Below are 21209 nucleotides of genomic sequence, written 5' to 3'. Positions count from 1 at the left end.
GTTCTGAGACAGCCACACGGTGGTCGTGAGACTGCCACATGCAGAGTGCCCACTGAGACAGCACACAGTTGGACTATTTTCAGATGCCTCAGAACCTATGCCATCAGCACTTAATAGTCAGCCACTGTGCTTTTTGCCTGCAGGGTGAAGTTTCAAGCCTGCAGTGTGCAGCTTCCAGTATGCGGTCTGTGCTGGGAAAACTGTAGCTATAGTGCTGGTCATTGGGCCGGCTCTCGCCGGATGCGAGTTCCAGCACCAGATGTGTAGCCGGATCTGGAGATCCAGCCACCACAAACCGCAAACCCATGCTCTGCGCTGGGTTACATGAAAAAAGAAAACAAAAAAACGCCTGCGACAGCAGAGAGCTCATGGCGGCAATGAGCTGCTGAGCTGCTTCGCCCCCCTACAGGACTTTGATCCAGGTCACAGCTGCAGGACAAGCAATCTGTAACTTCCTCTGGTGACTGCGTGCAAGGGGTCACCAGTGGAAGTTACAGTCCTTGGCCACGACCCGGTTTATTTATTTATGCAATGTTTGCCGGATCCATGGACCCAGATTATTTATTTATGCAAGGTTTGTGAGATGCCTGCATCTGACAAACCTTGCATAAATAAATATGCAGTTATCCACAAACGTTGCATGAATAAATAAATAGCCCTATTAACATTGGAACAATGACACACGATGCAGCCACCCAACTTCTCGCAGAGGGTAGCTGCAGGAGCTGTGCGGATGCGGTTCAAGTAAAATAAAACATTTCTTCTTGAGAACAGATATCACCCCATTTGAATAGTACCCAATGGGGAGTTTGTGTATTTTAAATAATATTTACTTAGCAACACTGGTCAAAACTATTATCCGCACAGTGAAGTAACTCATCACCAGTGCCATGGAAGTGGTTTAAAGTGGAATAACCAGGTTACTCACCATAGTAACCACCTTACTCCTAGTCCATAGTCCCCTTTCCTCCATACTTATGGGACATCTCTCTGCCCTGTGGGACGGGACCGGAGCACTTTGTGAAAAGCATCCACATTTTTCCAAAAATGTGTCCTTCCGCTCTTTCTTGCGCGGGGCCCAGCACGCGGCCGTAACCCCGCCCACCTTGGCTCCGCCCCACGCATCGCCCATCAGTCCGTTTCTATCGCCAGGTCAGAGACCTATTAGCAATAACAGAGGAACCTTATTAGAGGGGACGGCGGGCGGGCGTATGGAGGAAAGGGGACTATGGACTAGGAGTAAGGTGGTCACTATGGTGAGTAACCTGGTTATACTCCTACGTCCCGTTCCCTTTCCTCCATACTTATGGGAGATTCCCAAGCACTCCTAACAGGAACTAGGCGTGGATGGAAATACCCCTTACTGAAACAGGTTCTTCAGCACAGCCTGACCAAACTGAGCATCAGCTCTTGAGCTCATGTCGAGACAATAATGCTTACAAAAAGCAGATGGGGAGGCCCAAGTAGCTGCCCTAGCGGACTCCCAGGGGACATATTTCTGAAAAGCAACCGCGGCTGCCTTGCCCCACACCAGGTGTGCATGAATACCCTTCGGAGGTTTCAGCCCTTGGACGGTGAAAGACTCTGTGATGCAGGCGGCGGATCCACCGAGAAATGGTCGCCTTAGATGCCTGCTTTTCCTGAGGGTTACCGAAGGTCACAAAAAGTTGAGAAGAACTCCTGAGCTCAGAAGTCCTGTCCAGGTAGAACTTAAGAGCTCTTCTGACATCAAGACAGTGCAGAACCCTTTTAGCCTCCGAGGCAGGGTTCGAAAAAAGACTGGTAGGGAGATCGACCGATTCAGATGGAATTCAGTTACCACCTTCGGTAGAAAGGCCGGGTTTGTCCACAGGACTACCTTGTCCTTGTGAAAGACCAAGAAAGGATGCTCCACTGACAAGGCCTGGAGCTCACTTACTCTCCTCGCTGACGTAACGGCGACCAGAAAGGACACTTTCCAGGATAAGTACTTGAGGTCCACCGTGGCCATTGGTTCAAAAGGTTTATGGCACAGCGCCGTCAGGACTACATTAAGATCTCACGGCGGATGCGGACTACGAACCGGAGGGTAGAGGCGTGTCAAGCCTGCAAAATGCCTCTTGACCACTGGGTTACTCAGAGAATAAGAACATTGGTCTGTAGACAGATAAGCGGAAACCGCTGAAAGCTAAGTCCTGCATGACAGAACGTGAACACCCGACTCTGCTAGGGAGGACACGAAGGACAGTACCGTGTCAATCATAGCCACCCTTGGATCCAATTGCTTCTCCAAACACCAATGACAGACCTGAGCCATTTACTCCTGTATTGGGATCTGGTCGAGGGTTTCCTGGCTGCCTGGATAATACGCATGTTATCCCTAGACAAGTTATGATGCTCTAAAGCCAAGCTGAGCGATTGTGGGGAGGGGTGCTACATCTGCTGTTCCCCCTGATGAAGAAGATCGGGAGTTACTGCTAACCTGATCGGCGGATACACCGACAGGTGTTGAAGTTCTGAGAACCAAAACCTGGCCGGCCACCACGGGGCTATGAGTAGAAGCGAACAGTTCACAGAGTTCTTCAGTTTCCAAATTGCCCGATGGACTAGAGGCAGAGGTGGGAAGGCGTAAGCTCTCATGTTGTGCCATGGAACCTCGAGAGCATCCCCCAGAGAGGAGGCTCCCAGCCCCCTTCTGGAGGCATACTGAGGAAGCTTCTTGTTTGCCGCCGTAGCGAAGAGGTCCCTCTCCGGTGTGCCCCAACGCGAGAAAATCCATGAGAGGACCTCCGCCTTCAACTCCCACTCGTAACTGACCACTGTCTGCCGGCTGAGGGCATCCGCTGTGACATTCAGCTGGCCCGGGATGTGTACTGCTATCATCCGGACACCATGAAGCACGGCCCACTCCCATATCTGGATAGACAGGTCCACGAAGGGGGGGAGACTTCGGTTCCCCCTTGCTTGTTGATGTAATACATTGACACCACATTGTCCGTGCGTATGCGGACCACCTTGTTGGCAATGAGTGGTCTGAACGCCTCAAGCGCCAGGAAAATCGCCAGAAGCTCCAAATGATTTATGTGCAGGAGCTTGTCCTGAGGCGATCAGAGGTCCGAGACCTGAAAAAGATCTAACGTCGCACCCCACCCCAGAAGGGAGGAGTCCGTTGTGATCGTCACCATGGGGGCTGGGTCCAGAAACCCTGCACCCACCGACAGGTTGCTGAGAGATGACCACTAATCCAGGTCCACACTCATGGAATCCGGAATCTTTATCCGCTTGGAATCCGGGTCCACAGCCTGACGCCAGGAACTGCGAAGAGCCATCTGGGTCCGCCTCATCTTGAGGCGAGCAAGAGGAAGAGCCAGCACACACGAGGTCATGAGGCCCAGAAGCCTCTGGAACCACCAGACCGACATGCTCTCCGACTGCGCAAACATCCGACACATGGCCAACAGATCCACCATTCTGTCCCCGGTCAGGTACACTCTGCAGTCGATCGTGTTCCAGCGAAAACCAAGGAAAATCAGGTCCTGCGAGACCGTCATGGAAGATTTCCGCCAGTTCACCGACAGCCCAGGATGGAAGAGGAGCTGAAGGAGAGACTGGAGATTGCCCGCTGCTGCCAGCGGACAAGGGCTGCGTAAGAGCCAGTCGTCCAAATATGGATACACAAGGATACCCTGGAGACGAAGATAGGCCGCAATCACCGACATCATCTTCGTAAAGAGACGCAGCGCCGAGCTGAGGCCAAAAGGAAGCACTCGAAACTGGAAGTGCTCCTCTCCCAAAGAGAAGCAGAGATATCTCCTGTGTGGGTTCCAAATCAGGATATGCATGTACGCATCCTGAAGATCCACAACACTGAGCCAATCGCCCATCTGCAAGGAGGAGCGTATCTGGCTGGGCGTGATCATCTTGAATTTCTCTTGGGGTAGGAAAAGATTGAACTGGGAAAGGAAAGATGGTGCGCAGGCCCGCCTGGTTAGGTTTGGGCACTGTAAACAGCTGGGAGTAGAAGCCCTCCCCTCGCTCCCCAAGGGGAACAGGTTCCACAGCTCTGACGTCCAGAAGTTTCTGAACTTCGGCTTTGAGGGAGGGCAAGCCGACAGCTGAAAAGGAGGGTTGAGGGGTGGGGTAGGGAGTAGAGGTAAGCGGAAGGCCGCCCGAGCGACTGACAAGACCCATCTGTCTTCTGTGATGGTCTGCCACGCCTCCCAATGAGACGCAATGAGTCCTCCCAACGGGATCTCGTGCGAGCGCGGAAAACCCTCATTTAGTAGGTTTATCGGTGGCGGTGCCACCTGAACCTGAGGAGGAGGCTGAAGAGTGTTGCCTACGGCGGTTATTCCACACAGGGGTATCCACTCTGGCTTTAGGGGCTTCCTCGACCGTAAATCTCGCAGAGGAGGGTCGACTTTGTGACAACGGTCTCTGGGTTTTGAAAGGGGCCTTAACCAGAATAGACAACGACTTAGCTGTCTGAGTGCTATCCTTCGTCTTGGTGAGCTCTACATCTGTTGTAGAATGAAAGAGCTCCTTACCATCGAACGGAAGGTCCAACACCTTGTCCTGCACTTTTTTTGAAAATTTAGTGGCATGCAGCCACGCCTGCCGTGAGGTATCAACACCCAGCATAAGGCCCTGAGTCGAGGGGTCTACGTGATGAGCCGCAACCTCCAGGAGATCCTGGGCCAAGACCCTGGCATCGGATAGGCCACCTTTGAAGTCTTCCAGCTTCTCACCCGGGATAAACTCCTCAAACTCCGACAGACTTTTCCACATCCGCATGTTAGCTCCCGCTAAAATCAATTCAGCGTTGGCCTGCCTGAGCTGCAAGGCTGAGTTGGCGAAGATTTTCCTCCCGAGGGAGTCTAGGAGCTTGTCCTCCTTTCCCAGAACCTGAGTAGCCGTTGTGGAAGAGGATGCTGCAGGCCTGGACTGAAAAGTGGCCGCAGCCACCACTGGGGAGGAGGGAGGCGGACAAGACGACAGGGCCACCTCTTCTGAAGAATGCAGCCTGTATCTCGCGTCAATTTTCTTATTGACAAAAAGTTCAGAGTGTGGCTTTTCCCCAGACTCGGCGGACCTCGGCCAGAACGTCCTTCTGCAAGAACAGGCCGGTACGCTCCAAGGCAGACCGGGTGAACGCCCCAGAGAAACATCTAAGAAACTCATCATGTCCAGTACCCGGTCATGAAAAGCTCCAACAGAGCGGGGAAGGTCCTCGTTGTCCTGATCGCCTTGGGCGTCATCTGACAGGTCAGGATCCTGCTGAGCCGTGTCAGGCGCTGCCTTGTCCACTGGGGACAATGGAGGCAAAGGCGGAAGAGTCGGGGAATGCACCGTAGGCAAGGGAGGCGCCGGCGGAGCCACCGGAGGAACAGATGGAGCCGGCGGTGCAGGTGGACATAGCTCCCTGAAAAGCCCTTTGAAATATTCCCTCATGGGGTCGGTACGCCTAAGCGTTTGGAATTTACCGAAAAAGGCGTCCTCTGGGGGCTGTTTCGGAACCTGAGGAGGCCTCTCATGAGGTGGACAAATCCAGGAACGTAACGGGGAAGGGTGCCACATAGGCCCCTCCACCGACATATCCACATAAATCAAAGGTGCCAAACCTGCAGGCAACAAAACATTGTGCGGAAGAAGCATCAATCGTAAACTGTACGATAAGGATGCGCACAAGGGACTCTATGTTCACCCAAGGGGCCAAACCCTACACCTGAGGCCGATGGCTTAGTTGTAGGGGTAGCACCTAAAATGGCCGTGGTCGTGGCGGGAACAGGCGTCATTTTGTCCTCATCTGAGGGGAACTGCGGCACGTGAGGAAGTGAGGCAGGGATCCCCGTCGATGGATCAGGGGTCTTAACTTTAGCCTTAACATATGGAACCTCGGCAGAGCCGGTACTGTGAGGCCTGGAATGTTTTTGTGACATACCAACCGCCAAATTAGCCTTTGATGGAAGGACCACGGCACTGCTGGTAAAAGAAGAACTTTGCTTCTTTGCCCCCTCAACAGGTCTGGTATCACCGCAGGAGCGGGAATGGTGAGAAACAGCTTTCACCGACAAGGCCTTGTCAGGCCTCTCAGAACTGTTGGTAGCTTTAGCCTCTGGACGAGGGACCTCGGACCCAGGTCCGGTAACAGCCTCATCTGCGTGGGCCTCGGACATCCGTTCGGTAACAGCAAGCCCCAAGGCCTCGGTCTTACTTTTGAAGGAAGCCGACTGAGGCCTCAGAGCGAACTCCGGTACCCCACGACTCAGTAGAACTAGGTCTACAAACAGCCCCCACAGGAGGGGCCTCGGAGCGTACTGCAGTATCCGCAGGCCCCTTATAGAGACCCTCAGAGAAAACTCTGGTAGAATTATTAGGCACATCGGGCACCTCAGGGCGAACTCCCGGTGACAGAGCGATCAACGCCTCTCCCGGCCCGAGAGGAACCCCGAAAGGTATCCCCCGGCCGGGGTGCTCTGAAAAGTAAAGAACTTACCGGGCGTTTTTTCTTCTTGTCGATGAACGCCTGAAAATGTAAAGGAGGTGTTCGTCGGAATACCTCCTCCCACCGCTCCAACCGACGTTGAAGTGCCCGGACCGAAAAGGAGTCGCAGTAAAAACTGGAGTCCTAACGGTGATCCGGACCCAAACACTCTAAGCAAAGAGGATGGGGATCCACCCTTGCAAAACGACGGTGACACGTTGAACAATCTGGAAAGTCTAGTTTGAACGACATAGACAGACTAGTTAACGACCGCTAGTGAGAGCCAGAGAGGAAAAAAGATAGAAAATCTTCCGAGGATGCAAGTGCGTCCCGAACGAGCGGAGAAAAGGACTGATGGGCGATGCGCGGGGCGGAGTCAAGGTGGGCAGGGTTGCGGCCGCGTGCCGGGCCCCGCGCAAGAAAGAGGAAGGACACATTTTTGGAAAAATGTGGATGCTTTTTACAAAGTGTTCCAGTCCCCGTCCCACAGGACAGAGAGATGTCCCATAAGTATGGAGGAAAGGGGACGGGACACAGGAGTATTCATATATAAAGAAATTGCGCAGTTTTAAACTATTATTTTGGACATTTCCTTTGATCGGAAGTCAACTGCCAGCTCTGCCCCCAACCCCGCCTCCTCATGCACCGCCCCCCACCCCAAACTCCACCCCCACCTGAACCTTGAGGGATCCCCCAACACCGTTTTTCCATTTCCACCACTGGCTACAAGTACATTTTGTTTTAAAGCTAACAAGTCTTTAATGCAACTATGTGTATATGCAGTGCAGGAAAGACACCCATTTTTGGACGTGTGCGATTAACGTCTTCCCTGACCAGCCCAGTATCACACGGTTCAAGGAGTATGCGTTGCTGGTGTTATGGTGGCTTTGTAGCGAACATGGCCGATTTGGCGCCAAACTAGACACGCCAAATCGTCTGCACCAAATCGGCCCGCACCGAACTGGCAGTGCGGAAATGTCCTACTCCGTTCACGCCAAACAATTCATTTTTGGGACAATACTGCCACCTAGAGGCACTGTGAAACTTGTCTTTTAATGCAAACAAAGTTGGTTTGAAATAAATAGTTTTAAACATCCCTGTACTCGCCATCAAGGTAGAGTACTCTAAAATGGTCCCGACTATGCAAGCGGGTAAGGATCATTTTGGGGTATTTGTTGAGTGGACTCTGTTATGTGCGACCATTACGCAGTATTAATAGATGGGTGTTGGGCCCATTAGCAACCACTCTTTATTAACATACAACAGTCTCAGGATGTCAATTATTTTTATTTAAAAGCCTACACAGACTGGTCTCCCAGTTTGGGACTAATATGATGTGCCTTCCTGAGAGGTCATTCAAAGGCCAACGGTTATATGATTTCTTCTGTGACGTTTGTGATAACTGAGAAAAAAGCCCAATGACTGTAGTCCCAGATTTCCTACTTGGAAGGCTTAAAAAGAAGTAGGCACCAGTATGAAGTGCTTCATCATATAAAAAAAAGGGGGCACCATGAGTGCAAATGAAGGAAATGTAAAGTTCAGAACTGCTCACTTTGAAACCAGAATATCAGGATCTGAAGGGCTTCTGGTATTGACCGAAGTGGTTTAATGTTGGGCAAAATAACTATCTTCCTGTGCTCAGTACGCTTCTCTGCAAAATGTTTTTGTATTTCACATGTAAAAACATTTTGCAGAGAAGCGTACTGAGCACAGGAAGATAGTTCCTTCGGATCCTGATATTCTGGTTTGAAAGTGAGCAGTTCTGTACTTTACATTTCCTTCATTTGCTCTCATGGTGCCCCCTTTTTTATATGATAAAGCACTTCATACTGGTGCCTATTTCTTTTTAAGCATTCCAAGTAGGAAATCTGGGATTACAGTCATTGGGCTTTTTTCTCCGCTATCACAAACGTCACAGAAGAAATCATATAACCGTTGGCCTTTGAATGACCTCTCAGGAAGGCACATCATATTAATTGTAATCGGTAATCTATCTAAATTTTGAAAATTTGTTACGCCGAGATAGGCTTCCTTTTCCATCATAATAGCCTAAGAGCCAATGGCTGAGACAAGCAGAGTACACCCAGTTATTAAAATCAGTGCTAGCTGCCAGAAATGTGAAGTGGGTGTTTTCTTCACTCTGGACCTGTGCTTGTTGGAAGACAGTCATCCCAAGGTTGACCAGAAAACATGATTACCATCTGTGATAAATTGTCATCTGGCAAGGCTGTAAAAGCCCAGGCTTGTTTTATTATTTTGTATTAACCTCTTCAAGGATTCTCTCCTTCTCATCAACACCTAGGCCATCACATCGCCCCTCGTGCCACCTGACTCGCTAGACGCCATCCGGCCCTTTCCCCCCTGCCACAGCTGTACCCATCCTCTGGGCCCCTCTGTAACCTCCCATCTGCTGTTTATCGGGTCTGTTACCTCTGAAAAGCTCTCCATTATGCATCTGTACTGCTGTATACCTATGTAAAAGGCTCTGTTATGGATCTATATTGTTGGATTCTTCTGTAAAGCTCTCTTGCTTCTCGAAGCTAGTTCCATGCTCCATAAATACAATAATGAATAATAAATACAATGATGCAGGTAATTCCAACTCTGAAAGGGTAATCTGCTGATCAGATTCCCCTTTCATAAATTCCATGCCAAAAGCATACAGTGCATCTGTGCCCTGCTGCATCAATATCTTGATTTTCAGCACCTGCTCTAGCAATGGCACAGAGCAGGTTCAGAGGCCAGAGCTGCCCATTTCACAGCTGCAGTGACAGCCAAGTCTCTGCAGCGCAGGGGCTGCATTTGAGATCTGCACCCCCTGTAACAAAACTATATTGATCATAAGTAGCACAGGCTGGTGGCAGAGTAAACTCTATGCCCAAGTTAAGGCATGAAGCATGGCACTACTTATAATCATAACATAATTGACAGTAGAAATGTGCTGTTAATATGTTACAGTACATATCTCAACATTAGATTTGTTAATGTATTGAATGTACATGGCTGTATTTTGTAAAGACACAAGGTATAGATTTCACTGTGTTATCTTCGTTAGTCTAAAAATAAAATGTGTTTTATCTGCATCATTTAAAATAGTTAGCGTGATCTAACATGGATAGTTCAAGTAGTTGCAGGCCTTGTAGTACCTTCAGTGCGTTGAAGGGAGGGGTAGCCTGCACACTACTCCCTTTTGTTCAATTGCAAAGGCAATACCGGTTCTCTGTCGTAACGAAGAAGAGAGTGCATATCCAAGAACGCGTCTTTGCGGCGTCTAACAACTCGGCCAAACACTTTAAAATCTGCAAGGAACTGGCCAATCCTACCGCAGTCTCTACCTCTCCTGTCACCTCTCAGGCCCTCTGTACGGCACTGGCTTCTCACTTCATCTCTAAAACTCAGGACATCCTGTCCCCCCTCTCTCTCCTCCTTTCCCCTCCCTCCCCCACTCCCTGCTCTACCTCTAGCCTCTCTGCAGCCACCTCTCCTCCCTCCTTCTCTGCCTTTCCCCTGTTTTCTGCAGACGAGGTTGCTAGACAAGTCTGATCTATGAAAGTCTTGTCGAAACAGGTTCACCCCTGTTCCTCCAAAACTATCATGGACCACATAGACTCCTTGGCTCCTGCCCTGGCTGATTTCTGCAATTACTCCTTCGCCACTGGAGTTTTCCCATCCCCTGCAGCACTCCCTTGTGCAACCCCTTCTTAAGAAACCACTGCCGACCCCTTCTGCCCGGCCAACTACCGTCCAATCTCCATCACTCCCTTCCTGGGCAAGCTCCTGGAGAAACTGGCGATCTCTCAGCTTAATCTCCACACTGAATCTGTTGGCTGTCTTCATGACCACCAGTCTGGCAGAGCTGCCAGAAGCACAGAAACTGCTCTACTGAACATCCGTGAAGACCTGCTCTCCAACCTTGACTCCAACACCCCTTGCGTCCTCATTCTGTTTGATCTCTCTTCTCCCTTTGATACTGTCAACCATGCCATCCTGCTCAACAGTCTCTGTGATAACCTGGGTATCAATGGTCAGGCTCTGGCGTGGCTGACTTCTTTCCTCTCCGACTGACCCTCACAGGTCCAACTTGGGTCCTTCCTCTCTGCCATCTTTTTCTCTACCTGTGGTGTCCCCCAGGGGTCTAACCTCTCTCCCTGGCTGTTCAGCCAATACCTGGCATTCCTGGCCCACCGCATTGCCGCTCTCTGCCCCAACTTTCAGTGCTATGCGGACGACACCCAGCTCATCGGCACACCCGCTCCCTCCTTTCCTGTAGCTCTCTGGCTGGCCTCCCTTGGCCCTCTTCCTGTTCCCTCCTGTTCGCTTCGACTCTACACTCTCCTCGCATCTCTGACATCTCTAAGAAGTCACACTATCAGCTGTACCTCCTCAGATGTATTCTTCCTTTCCTCTCCTCTCCTTCCCCCAGAAGCTCACGGTCTCCAGAGCTCTGGTTCTCTCTAGGCTGGACTATTGCAATAGCCTCTTTTTAAATCTGCCTGCTTCTACTCTCCGCCCCTTGCAACTTATCCAGAACAGGACTGCAAGACTTATCCTTGGCCTCAAGCCCAGGGATCGCATCTCTCCAAGACTGAAATCTCTGCACTGGCTCCAAGTGGCTGCAAGGATTAAGTTCAAAACCCTCTGCATCGTCCACAAGGCCTTCTGGGGCCTGGGGCCCCAATACCTTCAACTCTCTCTCCCCAAATACCTTCCTTCTCAAGCTCTTCTCTCATCTACCTCAAACTACCTCAGGGTCAGTCGCTTCTCCAAGCAACGAGTTGGTGGTAGATCTCTTTCTTCGGCTGGGGCCTTCCTCTGGAACAGCCTCCCTGAAACTTGAGGAGAATCATCTTCGGTTCCGGAAGCACCTCAGAACCATTCTCTTTGCTTCTGCTTTTTCTCCCCCTCTCCCTTGCCGACTTCTTGGCTGACACTGAATTTGCATTGGTTACCTGGTCACCCTTTGATCTCGGGCCCAGGTCCCCTCTGCTGCCAGTCGCACTCCTGCACTGCCCTCCTGGCAACCCCCGCACTTGGGGACTGTTTCTGTATCCCCTACAGTCCCCACTACCAGCACTTGACACCTGCTGTCGGCACTTATCCTTGCACTTGCCACCTTCTGCCCGTAGTTTTACTCACTGTTCAATTATTTATTTTATTTGTTACCCCATGTACTGCACGGTCCTCCTTTCTCCCTCACACTTCTGCTTCCCCTTCCCATGCACTTGCACAATCTGAATGACACCTGGCCTAGTAGGATAGTTGTCCGTCCTCCCTCTGTTCCCCCCTTCCCTGCCTCGTCGCACCTTGAAACACTTATGTATAGGCGCGTTATAAATGCCATATCATATCAATGTGTTCTTTCCCTCCAGAGTCAGGCCCCCCACCCCCGTCAACAAAAAAGAGGGTTCCTGCCCTATACTCTTTCTACTACTTATAATCATTGCAGACATATTCAATTTGAAATTGCACATATGTCAGCTCCTGTGAGCCAGCTTAACTGTGGAATGTGATGTGTATTCTAGCCAGACAGGCTGAGCCTGCCAAATGGCAGGACAGGAACCTGAATGGTCCTACCTCTCCTTTGATGCCTTTGTGGGGTTAGGTAACACCCTCCTCCAGAGGCAGCCACACAACAGGCAGCGGTCCTGGGCCCAGGCATCAAAGGAGGAAACCTATTAAAAAAGGGAGCAGTCTCACACCAGTGTGCTGCATTTCTAAAGAAGGGAAGTGGTCCGGGTTAGTGTACACAGGAGATCTCTTCTGTACAGTGGAGGAAGACTTCCACAGTGATGTTTCTCTCTGCCTCTTCCTCTCCTTTCTGTCCCCCTCCACTTCCTCTAGAGCAAAGCACTCTGGGTGGGACGTCAGAAGGACAATGTCCACTTATTTCGAGAGCAGTGATTGGACCACTAAGGCAGGCTAGCTTTAGTCCAATCGCCCATGGGATTTTACCTTTCAAAGAAGGACTCCAACCCTTGAAGATTTTGTTTGGACCTTGCTGGGAGAGCAGTCCTTACTAGAGTCCTCCCATTGTGAGGTGAAGGCAGGGGTGAGCTCTGTCCCCTAACATCCACAGAGACCATTGGGGGTGAACCTGCTGATGGAGAAAGACATGGCTCTCTGCCAGCCACAGTGGTACCCACGACCTTACCATGTTGTAGGACTTCTGCAGTTGTTTGTGTTTGCGAACATGAGGAAAAGGGCTCCTTGCTCCTGGATTGGACTCAACACCCAGAGTGACAAGACAGCTGGGTGCCTAGTGTTTTTTGTCATTGAACTGCTTGGAGCCTTGTTTCAAGAACTAAAAACTGCTCAACACATATGAACCACCAGGACACGCCAGTAATGCCTTTTGTACTCTCCCGATCTTCGAATTGCTTGCAGACCGCCACAAAGTCTGATTTGGCGATGCCAGACCACCAAGAACTACCCAAAAGTATTATTGGCTGCTAACTTCCCCTGGGGTCCATTTCCAGGTCCTAGAGATTAGGTAGGTCACTTGTATACTTTTTGCACCCAGGAACATATCATTTTTTAACATTGTGGTCTTGAACCGCCTTTACATACATGGTCTCAGTGCTGTATCTGCTATCTTTGCATATTCTGTGTTCTTTCTACAGGGGAGAAGGGGGTTGTAGAGTTTTCTGGGTAGTTAATATTGTACATGGTGTATTTGATTAAAGTATACATATTTGTATAGAACCTTGATTGGACATTCCTTTATTTTGGACGTTATACTTTGCTTTTTGGGTTGCTACTAAAACACATTCACACCCCTTGAGAGAATAGCCTTCCTTTGGCCCACATTAACACAAAAGGCGAAGGAGGCATCGCTCTTAACTGTGCTTGTTTTACCTTTAAGATTGTGTTGGCTTTCGGCTTGTAGATGTGTAAGGGCTGAGTAGGCTCTTTAACCTCGTCACACCTACAATATGTGCAGTACCTCCCACAAAGTGTTACATTTCCCACAAACCAGGGGCCCCGTTTGAGGCATATTAGCTAAGCAGAAGTTACAACTATTGTAGGAAATGTCCTCTACTTAGGAGATAGCCCCTGTGTTTGTAGCACAGAAGCCAATTTTAAGGTATCACACAGGAGCCGTTTACGAATAGCACAAAAACCATTTAAAAAAAAAAAAAAAAAAAAAGGTACCCACATGCCAGACAGTAGCTTAAATGAGAGCACGTTTTAGGGATGTCAGAATACTGCATACAATGGATATTATGCAATACGGAAATTTACACTAATTGACTGAAATCAATACCCCAGAATGCTTACAGTGGACTAAAGAAACAGAAAAAGTATTCAAGTAATTTAAACAATCATTATCATATGCACCAGCATTAGGGTTGCCTGATTAGAAGAGGAAATGTACACTATATGGTCATGCACAAAACCTGGAGAAACTCAACGACCACTTGCCTACCATAGTACAGCCCTAAACAAGGTTGCAGCTGGTCTAACCTCCCTCCCGCCCGACATCTTCAGCCAGTAGCAGCAACTGCCCTGGATTTATACCAACGCAAGTGTATAGTGTTAAGATCACCACTGGTAATAATGGTTTCACACGCCAGATCAGCATTACTGTTTAAAACAAAAACACAGTATCTGCCCCCATCACAACAAAGTATGAAATGTTACTAAACTCCTCACTTATCCGGACACCATGCCCCCATTTTAAATTCAGCATCAACATTATTCACTCCCCTTGATGGTGAACCTCATGACTAAGCAACAAGCCTGCATTGCCATCACTGACAAATTCCTCAAAACTAAGCAAGACCTGTTTGACAATCAATTGCAAAATGCAGATCTAATATACTTTGACGTTATTTGTAAACAAAGGGATGAGAAAGGTCAGTTTGTAGCAGATATGCAGTTTGTTATTCCCAGAAAGTAAAAGAGGTACACTACCCAAACTATTTACATCACAAGTAGCAAAACTAATTGTAGTGACAAATGCATGTAAGATTGCAGAATAGCAGAATGTTAACATATACACAGACTCTTGCCACGCGTTTAGTGTTGTACATACTTTTGGCAAGCTGTGCAAGCAAAGAGGCCTCCTTACTTCCTCAAATTTGCAGATCAAAAATCATAACTATGTAGGACCCCATTTAGACAACATTAGGTCACTGAATCCAGTAGCAATTTGTAAAGGTGCTAGACACCAACCGGTCAAGGAAGAGATTGAGTGTGGCAATGCGTTAGCAGATGATGCTGCTAAAAAAAAAAGGTATTCATTTTAGACCCTCAGGCTATATGCATACTGAGAACAAAGAGTGAGCTACAAAATTCACCATTCACGACACTAGAAATTGGCAGGCATCCAAGATGCAGCCCCAGAATCAAATATACTATTGGTCACAAAGAGGTTTTCCCTTCGAGTTTACTGATGCCGAATTAATGGAGGCACCACAAAGTGATGAAGGTACTGAGCTTCAGTACGAACACAATGTTCCTAAATTGTCTGCGACTCCCATTAAGTTGTCAGAGTGTTTTCTTGAGCGTGACGCAACCACTGACCTTATGACTAATGGCTAAACGGAAGGCCGCTATATGCGACCTTAATCCATCTGAAAGTTCCAACAACACGTCGAAGAAAAGAAAAAAAGATGACTTAAATGTTCCTCTAAAGGCTGGAGTTGAGATGACGTCATCGTTCTCACATCAAACGCCTAAAAAAGTAAAGGGGACAAAAGAAAAGCCGATTCAAGGTCGGAAGGGACCTGCTGAGCTGATTAATAGTGGCAGCTCTCACCCTGGCACTCAGAGCCTGAAAAAACGATCAAATGGATCTCAGTATATCTCTAAAGTGTCTGGAAATACCTCAGTGAAGTGGCCAGTGAATATACTGCAGCAAACGTTTTACAGCAGGTCTTGCACCCCAAATCAAGTACACTTCACAATCAAAAAGCCTCATCTAGCACCCCGAGAAATGTTGGTTCACGGCTTTCTTCACTGCAATTAGTGGGAGAAAATGGTGCTGCTACGGCTACTTCTCAAAATAGTGAGTCGAGATCGAAATCAAGTCTCTCTTCTGCAGCTACAATGCAGAGCTATAACAATGTGTTAGCAGCATCTTCGACTGCGCTGCTTCCATTTCTAAAGATGTATGAATCCTTGCATGAAACCTTAAAGGATCAGTCATCGCTCATCATCAGTTTAAAAGAAAAAAATTGACAAGTTTGAATCCACAACTACATTTCTTCAAAGTCAATTATTACGTGAAGCTGACCATACGGTACGCTGGCAAGAAAGGTTAAGTGATCTTGCCGCTAGACACCATTGCCAGAATGACACATTGACAGAAGGCCTGTTGGAAGCAGTGAAATGGATGTGTCACTAACTCAGAAAGGAGTTAACCCGTTCTGAAATCTGTTAAGCCAACAGACGGGCCGTCACTCCAGCCACACTGGTGTGTCACTCAGTCCTGCCTAATGATAAACCACAAGACACGAAAAAGACAGTCTTGAAAAATACAGACCATTGTAGAAACTTTAGTGAAAATGTTCCACAAGAGATCATACACCTGGAGGACAATCAAGCAAATCAAGAGACTTCATCCAGCATTCCTGATATAAATTTAACAAGCGGGAATGAAGGTACAACTGAGTCTCTTGATCTGAACAGCAAAGAAAGTCAACAAAATATCAGAACAAATCCAAGTTCAACCGCGGCAAACCCACTAGTCTCATTTGGCATCTTTGACGGAGCAGCTAAATCAATTGCTCCAAGCTTGATGCTCAACCCAAAAACATCTGTAAAAAATTCTAACCCGCAGGAAGCGTCATCCATCAAGGGAATTCAGGAGGCAAAAAGACCCCAAGCTGTTACAAAGCAAAGGAAATACATAAGAAATATACCTCCTCCAACGAAATTAGGGTTGTTTAGCAGAAATGAGACGTCCAACTCTTTCAATCGACCAGAAAAAGAAAGAGGACAATCTGTCATCCCGTGGTCGTTCATTGCCTTCTCAAAATAAACGACGCCGTGCTGACTCGGAAGCAGAGAGGTCAATGAGTGGATCCCCTGGGTCTGTAACTGACCTATGTGATCTCTCGACGTATTCTGTCGAATCTCAGGAGAATTCAGTGGTTCAGCATCATGTGGGAAATGACACTGCAAGTGTTAGCCAGTCAAGGATTACCAACTTGGGAGTGTCGAGGGAAAAGCATGTGGATGGACTTAAGAAAACTGTTGACAAAAATCTTACTTCCATCTCAAAATTGAATCCAAAACAGACTATAATTCAGAAAAAGAGTCAAACTCACTACTCCTCTCGTGCTCACTTGGCTTCAAGTTCCAGAAAAGTAACATCAGTTCATGCAGATGATGGCGAGTTAAATTTGAATCGTCACAATGTGATGAAATTATTTAACTGCATTCCGTCATTCTGTACAATTGTGTCTGATGACATTAAAATTGTTGAGTACGCGACCGAGAAATGCTGTGACCAAGTCCTTCTCCACATAACTTCAGCCTCGGTTCGCAATACTATTTTGAAGGCTGTGGAAGAACTATTCGTCTTCGGCTTTGACATCACTCTTGAACCAACATTTGGCAGAACGTGTGGGGCAAATCCAAATACGAGGAGAGGGTTGCAGGAGACTCAAGCTGAAAGACGTGATGAGGTACGAAAAGCAATGAAAGTTTCCGATAGCACACAAAATGGTGGTGACAACTCTTAGACGAGATTCAAATACACGGAAGACAAACCGAATAATGACGAGGTTTGTAATTAGCCACAACAGGAGGCGAGGGTCGTCTTGTGTGATTTTTTTTATCATGGAACACAAGAGGTTTCACCCATCTATTTAACAACTGTGAGATTGGGTTGGAAAACGCTTTTGTAATTAGTCTTCAGGAGACTTGGCTGAGTGAGGCACCATCAAGGGATGGGTATGTCACCTTACTGAATACCGCCATCAAAAATCCAACAGGAAGACCTTCATCGGGTTTCCTGATGTTAATAAAAATTAATCCTTGGTGGTCTATAGTTGACTCATTTTGTCCTAACCATTTCATTCAAGGAGCCTTGTTACGGACCGATGACGCAAATATTCTAACAAGGAAACACTTGCTTGTCCTAAATGGATATTGGAATCCGGAAAAAATTAGTAGTAAGACGTTTGTTAACAAGATAACTCGGTACATTGATGAAGCTCTAATTACATACGGGAACCTCTCCATTACATGTTGTGGGGACTTAAACTGCTCATGGTTTAAATTTGATCAAATAATCCAATCCTTCATACCATTACTTAATGAAGAGGGAACGGCAAGGAGCCACTTGTGGGGAAGTGCTCTCCACAATCGAGATTGCAAAATGGTAAATGGAAACGTGAAAGGGGACCAACCACCACATTCCACCTGGTCAAATCTAAAATCACGGTCCATTATGGACTATTTTTGGGTATCCCAAAATCTATTTGAACAAGACATTTCGCTTGTTATTTGCAAAATGTCAAATAGTGACCATGATCTTCTTCGATTCTCCTGCATGATTGAATGGCCACAAAGTACCAAGAAATACTGCATTCCCTTAACGGTTAATGCAGGTGGAAATTGACTTCGGATCAATGGTCCTCAAATACAGTCCATGAGTCAACAACTATCCAATCAGAGTGCTGTTTTGTCGGTGGATTATGTGCCGCTTCTTTCCAAATTCAGTTTCATCAAAGCATCTGATAGGATGATGGGTATAACCCACAAACACCAATCCACCATGTTAATTATAAAAGCAAAGAGACTGTTGCGACGAGACAAAGCTTTAAAAAGGACAATATCAAAGATTTGTGGGCTGGACATCAAAGCCACAATTAATTCATGAAGACAAAATTATAGAAACTGGTTGAAATCCCAAAAAATGATAATTGAACAGGACAAAGCAGAAACGTTTATGAAACATCTGGTTACACTGAATGCCATGAAATTTGGGCAATATTAAATTCAGGAAACTTACGACATTCTGCTTCAGTGTCAAATGAAATCGATGCTGACAAGTGGGAATTACATTTTGCGAACATTTTCTGTAAATCAATAAGCGAACCAATGACAGATCTTCGGAACAATCTTACATCATGGGACATGCAAATCTCTTTAGATGGTATTGAATCTGCCATACGTGCCTTAAAATGTTCTCATACTGCAGGCCCTGACATGATAACAAATGTGATGTTAAAAATGAATGTTTTCGAATGGGCTGCATTCATTGAAACACTTTTTTCGTTGTTATCCTCTCAAATGGTGATTCCAGATTCTTGGCGGGAAGCCATAATTGTTCCAATTTTCAAGAAGGGCAATCGGGCAGAACCCAACAACTATCGCCTGATTGCCCTGCTGGACACTATTGGCAAAATCTCTGCCTCCTTTTTACACCTGAAATTGGTTAAGTGGACCTGCAGTGAACAGATTAACGATATCCGACAAACTGGATTCACTAAGGGGGTCGGTATGGATGTGAATCTTTTGATATTGAACATATTGAAACTCGAAACTCTAAAGGAAAAATGGAAAATACACTTGGCATTCATCGATTTATGCGGTGCATTTGACAATGTAAATCGCTGACTGTTATGGCAAAAAAAATTGAAAACTGGAACTGTCCGCAAAACCTGATTGCACCGATAAAAGCGTTATATTCCGACACTGCCATTCGTATCCGCCTAAACAATCAGGGCGAGTTTTCAAAGAAGATATCCACTAAAAAAGGTGTGAAACAGGGATGTCCCTTAGCTGCTGAACTTTTCAAACTGTTCATTTCTGATTTACCAAACTATTTAAAATCTGTACGCTGTTTTCCACCAAAAATTAACAGCACGGAAATTCAGTGTATAATTTCTGCCGACGACATTGTCCCAATGGACTCAGAGATTGGCCTACAACTGCAATTAAATAAATTACAAGAGTATCTGAAAATGAATGAATTGGAATTGAATTCTCACAAAACAAAGAGAAGGACTATCGGAGCAGGGGGAACCAAAAAGCAACGAGCGTTCAAGTGGTACATCAATGGAACACTCCTAAGCTTGACCAATTCCATCAGATATCTCGGCATAATGTTTAATACATCTGTAAATGAACATCATTGGAAATTGGACTTGATGAATCAAATGATTCAATTCAGCATTTAAGGTCTCAAAATATACAACACATATGGGAAATTTACCCTTGCACCGGTTCTCATCTTCTATGTCCAAAAAGTTATCCCGGCAGTCACATTCGGATCAGAATCTGGATGGAACTTAGACGTTAAGTTTTGGCAGAAGTTGGAAGGCCTATTTTGGCGTAGGGTGTTGATGTTACCATTTTACGTATCGATGACTTCACTACCATATGAGTCATCATTGAATTCCTTGCACACATGTGTCATGTGGAAATCTTTGATGGTGTTACGCAAGTTGAACCTGATCCCAATAACTCTGGCTTATCAACTATTTGCGGTAAGATCAGATCGAGGGAGGTCTGTGCTTTTGGCTGAATGGTGTCAGTTGATGGAAGAAACGTTAAACAAATGCTGACCTAACTCTAGCTGACCTAATATTATGACCACACTGTGTCAAAAAGAAGTCCTGGAGTTGGATTCAGAATTATGATCAGCGACAAACAATGCCAACAATGCTGAACTCAGGAATTGGAGCCCATAAACTAAATGGACAGTGTCGATATCTAACAAATTGTCCATCACATCATCATCGTGAGCAATTTTTAAGGCTTCGCCTGAATGCATTGCAGACCAAAGAGATGCAAGTCCTTCGTCATACCAGAGAACTGAATGACAATCTTTGTCGATTTTGTAGCCACGGAATCGAAACATTTACTTGCCGGTTGCCCGGCACTAGCCGGACATCAGATGTGCCATTTAGGTCGCTTCATTCCAGCTACTTTGAATAATCAAAATTGGTGGCCATATGCATCTGCTGGTCAAAGTGCTAAATTGACCTGTGCTCTTGTGGACTTTATGAATTCACTAAAGTTAAATGAAAATTATGTAATACAACAAAATATAACAAAAAGGTTTTCATCTACACTCAGATAACCTTTGGTGCAACAAGGCATTCATGTTAGTCTCGCCAAAGATACCATTGTCCTACGTTTCTCAAATTTAAAATGGAGTCACTCATGTAGGAAAGAGATGTAGGACTACCACACAGACAAGACTGGTATACCCGAGAGTGCAGCAGTAGCACAGACTTACTGCGGACACTGCATCATTTGTTAACAGAACAAGGTTGGGAAAGCTGTGCAAGGGATGCCATGAGCATATATACAACATTATGATCCCTAGATTAACCTGCAAATCGATTTACTACATCTTCAGAAATGCTGGAATTTTCAATACATCCTTGTGATCATAGATACTCAGACTGGATTCAGGCCAATCTGTGTTGTCGAGCAGACACTTGAATGTTGGCCCAAGTACTAATCAATAATTGTATACCATGCTTTGGAGTTCCTGTGAACATACACCGTGATAGGGGGGATCCCATTTTACTGTACAGCTAGTGAAGGAACTGTGCACAGCACTACACATACAACAAAAACTGCACTGCCCACACCACCCCTAGTCTGCCGCAACAGCGGAGAGGTAGAACAGGATCTTAAAGAATAGACTAGGCAAGTTATGATCAGACAGAGGCCTCCCTCATGTCCCGAGGCGCTTCACTTTATTACCTCGCTTTATTACCATTCATCATGTGCAGTATGCAGCCAACTGGTTCAGCACAACCGGTGAGTCTGAGGA

General features: G+C 46.9%; 1 protein-coding gene across 2 annotated transcripts in view; it reads right to left on the bottom strand.

The window, feature by feature from the left end:
- ING3 (inhibitor of growth family member 3) overlaps positions 1–21209 on the bottom strand; it is an 833611-nt gene that overhangs the window by 702057 nt on the left and 110345 nt on the right. The gene's annotated exons all lie outside the window — the stretch shown is intronic.

This window comes from Ambystoma mexicanum, chromosome 12, assembly GCF_040938575.1.
Source record: "Ambystoma mexicanum isolate Mex_15411 chromosome 12, UKY_AmexF1_1, whole genome shotgun sequence".
Taxonomy (NCBI): domain Eukaryota; kingdom Metazoa; phylum Chordata; class Amphibia; order Caudata; family Ambystomatidae; genus Ambystoma; species Ambystoma mexicanum.
This window is presented reverse-complemented; position numbering and strand designations above follow the sequence as displayed.